We start from the raw sequence: 6,804 nt of genomic DNA on the forward strand, positions 1-6,804 counted from the left end.
TGTGTGTTTGTGTGAGAGAGAGAGAAAGAGAGAAATAGTGGAGGCCACTGGAGAAAAGGAGAAAAGCTCTACCTGGATGGACAGATAAACAAGGAGAGAAGATAAGACAGTGGAGATAGCGAAGGAGAACAGTCACGGTCAAAGGGAGGGATCGAGGGGGGCCGTCCGCATGATTGGGGACGGCAGACAGACAGGACTGTAATCAGAGGAGAGAGCCTAAGGAGTACAAGGTCCAGAACGCTGCTGCGCCTGTGAGGCCTCCTACATCATAAAAATACCATAAAATATCTCTGAGGGTTACATCCTGTACACGGCCCATGTCATGTATAGGGGGGGACTGAATGTCACTGGAGCCATAACATGAGTTGATATAGGCTATATGTGGTGGCTGCTGCCGCTGCTACTGCTGCTCTGAAACAGAGACTTGAGAGAGCAATAACATCCTGTGTGTGGCTTCACAAGGGCAGCACTTACATAATAAAGGAAGAATTCTTTACATACACACACTTCCATGTAATAATAGATACACATTATTATACAGTAGGCACTTAATACTTAAATTATAGAAAAATAACATGGAACACAACGATGACTTTGTAGTAGGCCCGCTGATAATAACAGAATGCAATATAGTCTTGATAAATGTCTTACCTTTGCAAGTCCAACAGGTAGCGATTCGTCTATTAGTTGCAGCTGTGATTGAACGCGAATGACAATCTCATTGGACGCTATTCATTCGGCCTCTCGACATCATCGTTGCCATGTCATACAACCAAGTTCAAATGAAAAACGTATTAACATATGTACGCAGCCTCTTGTGAATGTGAAAGTAATTCTTCATGCGGGTCGGTCTCTTCGATGGTTCCTTCTCGGCCGATCTCTCAAGCCCACGCTGACTCTGAAGGTGTACGCGGCTTTAATCACTGAAGACACTTCTGCTTTCTCACAGTAGGCTACCGCGGGTGGGAGGGGGAGGGCGTTAGATACGGAGTGGAAGACCACTTCCGACAGGTTTACTTTACCTCATGTTTAGCCTCATTATCTTTTTTATGTACCTCATCACCACACTCATTAATCTCTATAGGCAACAGTAAACTACAAACATGTGCATGCGTTTCCACTTTCAACGCCGGTCCATTTCTATTATAGATTTCCTTGAGTTATAACTTGAGCTGACTGCAAGCTGACTTTCACAATAAATATTCTGATGTACATATCCAATACCAAGGTAACCGGTAAATAAACGTGTGTTATATCACGGGTCTAGAAAAGCCAACTTTCCGACAATCAACCAACATGCGAGAACCGGTCGGTCAACCGATGCTGCTTCCAGCTTTCAAATCAGTGCATTATTAAGCCATGAAGCGCCCACGTGTGGTCTGATTGTGACATCACTCTCCTCCTCGCTTTTTTTGCCCAGCCAGCTGTTGTCGTCGACACGGCATCGCGTCTCCCTCATGCGGTGGCCTACCATATCGTCTCACCGGTCACACCAGGCAGGTCCAGGTGGTTTTTTGCCGTCGTGTATCTCAGGTTCTGTCAATTAAAGCTGTCCCAGTCCCACCATAGTCATAAGACATTTATGTGATAGTTTCCGGATGGAGATTAGGGCCGTTTTGGTAAAAAAAAAAGCTCTTCCCGTGTTGTTTGCAATGGCTAACCCATATGCCTGTGGAAATGCAACAGCAGGTGGCCCTTCTTCAGTTTTAACAAGCTCAGCTTTTTTTCCTGCTGGCCGTGAACACATGAATAGGCCATTACAAGTGTGTGTGTGTGTGTGTGTGTGTGTGTGTGTGCCATTACAAGTGTAGGGAGGGAGCAACACCGCTGACCTATACTACCCCGCATTAATGAGAACTATGAATGCATGGCCTAACACTTGATGTGAAAATATTCTGACTTGTTGCAGATGCACTTTCCACTGGGGTTTCAGCTGAAATGACTGTTAGAAGGAAGTTATCATTAACGCAACAGCACTCATTTAGCCTTATAAATATATAGCCATAGCCATATATCTTACTTCATTAACAGTGACTAACTGTGGCCCATGTGTAGGCTATAATGAAAGAATCCAAATTTATTTCACATATTTAGCTAGACTATTGTACGTGTACTACATCTCATTCATATTTAATTTGGCTAGTGGGGGTATGAGGTATGTAAATTACACATACAAACATTACATACATTTAAAGAAACCAGTTGCTGTTTATAAGAAACACATTTTATTTGTATTTTACTTGTAAGGCACACCCATCTGAGTTGGACTGAACTGAATAACCTCTAATGAACCATTCCTGTTCCTGTCTGTTGTTGTTCTGCTGCTGCTCTGCTTTGTGCATTTAACATTGTATTAACTGTATTGTTGACTGTTGTATGGCGACCTTGAGTGTCATGAAAGGCGCCTTATAAATACAAATAAAATGTATTTGTTGTGTCCGTGTGGGGGCACGCATTAAAGAAGCAAGATGCAGACGTTGCTATTAATGTAACTGGTATTTATTAGTAGCCCTGGTTCATCAGGAGTGCAGCGTTGTGTGAATGCAGTCATAATCCATAAGTGACAAGAGAGTGAACGATGGAAGCGCAGCCCATTTATAGTTCCCCCATGACCTGAAGGATCATGGGAGGTGTAGTGGCAATATGAATACACAACAGTATTAATGTGGTTTTTGGGGCTTTGGTGCAGAACAGGGCAGAAACATTTGAAGAAATCCTTGTTTTAAAATGTTGTTTTGCTTCAGGCCTTGGGGTCGGTGGCAGGAGGGCTGATGTGTTTGTCACTGTGTCAAACACACAGTGGCCTGTTAACGTTGGCAATAACCTCATCATCATATTTCTGGTTGATAACTGAGCAAATGTCCTTTATTTCCCTCGGACAATAGACACAAAGTTTTCTGCTGTAATGTCTGCAGGCATAAGACCACGCGAGAGTTCTCAGTGTTTGGTTTATTCCAGAACTGTCTCTTCAGTACAACACAACGTAATCCATACTCATGTGTAACGCTTCTTCTACTTGGCATAGAACAATGCCCCCTTGGTTTATGACCCTGACCTCTTCAGGTCACTACCTGTCATTACATCTGCCAAGTCAGCCGCTCTCTGGTGTGACTTCTGTTGGGCTGCTTCCCCTTTTCACCAGCGGCGTTCCTCCAGTCAGTCCTTATCCCCAGCAGTGTTCCTCCAGTCAGTCCTTTTCACCAGCAGCGTTCCTCCAGCCAGTCCTTTTCACCAGCAGCGTTCCTCCAGTCAGTCCTTTTCACCAGCAGTGGTCCTCCAGTCAGTGACGTCCTTTGTAAGAAAACTAAACTTAGAACCCTTTGACCCCCTAAAACCTTTCAGTAAGTTGAATCCTCATACGAAGGGTTTGCGGAGCCATTCATATGTTGTTTTCTCCCCCCCCCCCCTTTACCTTTACCAGCCTCACCCCCATTTACACTGAAACTGAACTACAACTCACCCAGAGAAAGCTCTCAGAAGGGAAAAAAAACATAAATGAGGTTACCGAACTTTGCCTCAACTAATGTGCTGTTGCAGACACCTTGTGTTTCTTTTCCATCTTTTATTTCTGCTCCCAGCTCAGAAGGAGCTCAGTGAAGCAGAAGGAGGGAGGAGATTCAGCAGTTTTCTTTTTTTCACTTCTTACTTCCAGAAGACCTCTTGCTCTTTGAAAGAAAGATGCCAAAGAAAACCTGTTTGCGAGGCGCAGTGCGAGCTCCACAGCGCTTCAGCTGCTCTGCTCCAAATGCTCCATGTGGGTAGCCATGCTGTTCTGGTGCTACACACCTATTTTGGAGGCAAACAAACTGTAGTGAGCTAGCCAGGAAGACTGCACAGCGAGACAGAGATCTCAGTTTTATTTGCAGCTTTCTTGCCCTATACACCACACCACCCTGGGAGAGACACATTATTGGGCAGCAGAACACACACAGAGCAAGGAAGAAGGAGGCAGGTCTGATTTACACCCGCCATGTTTAAGATACTGACGGTGGACAGGGCTTCACCCTCGTCTGCCAAGTTGCGAGTGAGCCCAACAAGCTTGTTGTAGTTGAATACAAATAAAATTATCCGGGGTAACTTGAGTGAATTTTCACCGAACACATAACGCATGGCTAAACTAAGGAATCAACAGCATAACACACACAGGCAAAATAATAACACTTACACGCACTAATACCAGTCACAACAGTGCAAACGGCAACAACAACAACACCAACTCACCAGAGCTGCTGGGGATCAGTGAATTCCCTCCTGCTGTCCTCTCCGGCTGCTGCTGGAGACTGGGCGTCTGCGTTGGCATGGTGACGACCGGCTCGGTGACAAATCTTGAAGTCGTATTCCTGCAGGGTCTCGAGCCACCTGCTCCTCTGGCTCCCTGGAGCTCAGCAGCCAGGTGAGAGAGGCGTGACGAGTGCGCAGCAGGAAGTGTTTCCCGTAGAGGGAGGCTCTGAAGTATATAGGAGAGGAGAGGAGAGGAGAGGAGGCTCTAGAGTAGGAGAGGATGAGAGAGGCGTGACGAGTGTGCAGCAGGAAGTGTTTCCCGTAGAGGGAGGCTCTGAAGTATATAGGAGAGGAGAGGAGAGGAGAGGAGGCTCTAGAGTATATAGGAGAGGATGAGAGAGGGGTGATGAGTGTGTCCCGTAGAGGCAGGCTCTGAAGTACATAGGAGAGGATGAGAGAGGTGTGATGAGGCTCTAGTCTAGAGTATATAGGAGAGGATGAGAGAGGCGTGACGAGTGCGCAGCAGGAAGTGTCTCCCGTAGAGGCAGGCTCTGAAATAGGAGAGGAGAGGAGAGGAGAGGAGAGGAGGCTCTAGAGTACATAGGAGAGGATGAGAGAGGGGTGATGAGTGTGTCCCGTAGAGGCAGGCTCTGAAGTACATAGGAGAGGGTGAGAGAGGCGTGATGAGTACATAGGAGAGGGTGAGAGAGGCGTGATGACTGCGCAGCAGGAAGTGTCTCCCGTAGAGGCAGGCTCTGAAGTGGTGAATCCCCAGACTAACAGCCAGCAGCTCTCCATGAGTGACACAGTAGTCTCTCTGGCCAATGCTTCCGACCGAGGGACTACAAAGGCTACAAAAATAGGAAAAGAAGGCTACAAAATATCGTCCATTACACAACCATCTCTCATCAAAGAGCTCAGACGATGCTTCGGACCGAGGGACTGTAGGATGTGCTCCAAACCCTCGGTCTTGTCTCAGGGTCGCAGCAAGAGAGTCGAGGAAGCTGGCTGGGACAGATACCCTCCGCTACTCTGGGTGCAATGCCCGACCCGCAGCACAAGCTCCTCCTCCTGCTGACTGGCGTTAAAGGTGGGGTCAGAGGTCAGGGGTCAGAGGTCAAAGGTCAGCTGCGTTTCCACCCAAGGGCCCCGGTCCAATAGTCTTAAAATGCTGTCTTACTACCTTCGTTCGTAAACAACGTTTTTTTTTAATAATCTCACCCTTAAAAATAACCTCGCGGAAGACAGCTGTCTGGACGAGACACCAAGGTAGTAAGACAGCTCTCTTACTTTTAAGACTATTGAGACGCAGCGAAGCTCTCCTTCTCTGACCAGCGGTGGGCAGAGAGCGGGTCGCAGGTGACACTGGCGAAACACCTGGTGGCCAAAGCGATGCTGAAGGGCTCCCTTAATGGCAACCATGGCAACTAACCCTAGGAGTGCATCTGTCTGCGTGGCTGTGTCCTCCAGCAGGAGTGGCTGGGCTGGCATCCCTGGTCCTTTAATTTGGTGCGGTACTGTACTTCCCCACATACAGTACCAGTCAAGAGTTTGGACACACCTTTAATTTTAAGTGTTTCTTAATTAAGTGTTTTCTTTTTACATGGTAGATAACACATTTTTCTACATTGTAGATTAATACCGAAGACATTAAAACTACGAAACAACACATCTGGAATGATGAACTTAACAAAAAAAGTGTTATCTACCATGTAAAAATAATAAAAGTAAAGAAAAAACTTCTTAAAGAATGAGAAGATGTGTCCAAACTTTAGACTGGTACTGTAACTCCCTTGCTTCCTGTCCCTTTGGGCACAGAATGCAGGCGCCATCTTCTACTCTTGCCTGTCACCTTTGGATTGGACACACAGGTAAGACTCTTGGAATAAAATGATAACCTAATATTCTCTCCCTTTACATTTTTGACCAGTACATTCACCATGTCTTCGAAAACGAACAATAATGTCATCCTATAAAGAATACCAAAGTTGAATTGATGCAGGAATCAAGTAGCCTACATTTAGGTGCAGCAATTGACAACTGAATGACATGGATAGCAAAGATATTCAAAGCAGACCCAATTTAAAGGGAAAAGACGCATGAGGGAGAGTACACTGTGGTACACTGACTCTTATCACTAACAGAACATACACATCAAGGGAGCACGAATACATTTCAAATTTGTACATTAATCACAACATGAACATCAACAGAGAACACACAGAATTATGAGAACTACACACAATCAGGAAACACACTAGGAACGCCAGCTACAATTGCCTTTACTCCAGACTCCGTACTGTACCAAGAAACAGTTTTGAACGTTTCTAACAGATAATGGCCTAATGTTCGTGTTTATTTCTATGATGTTCATTGACTTGTCTTACCGGATATGGTACGCTGTCAATACACCCACACGCCACCTGCTGCTCCCAGCGTGCGTCTAAAATTCCAAGTGTTTATCAGTAGAAGTGGCTCGCGCCCTCTCTCAGAACTTTTCTCACACAAAGCGGACACTAAATAACAAGTCTAAACTGAATTAAATGCACTCGTCTTGGAGGACCAGTTCTCAAGAGCTGTTTT

This window comes from Sprattus sprattus (genome assembly GCF_963457725.1).
Source record: "Sprattus sprattus genome assembly, chromosome: 21".
In the NCBI taxonomy this organism is placed as follows: Eukaryota; Metazoa; Chordata; class Actinopteri; order Clupeiformes; family Clupeidae; genus Sprattus; species Sprattus sprattus.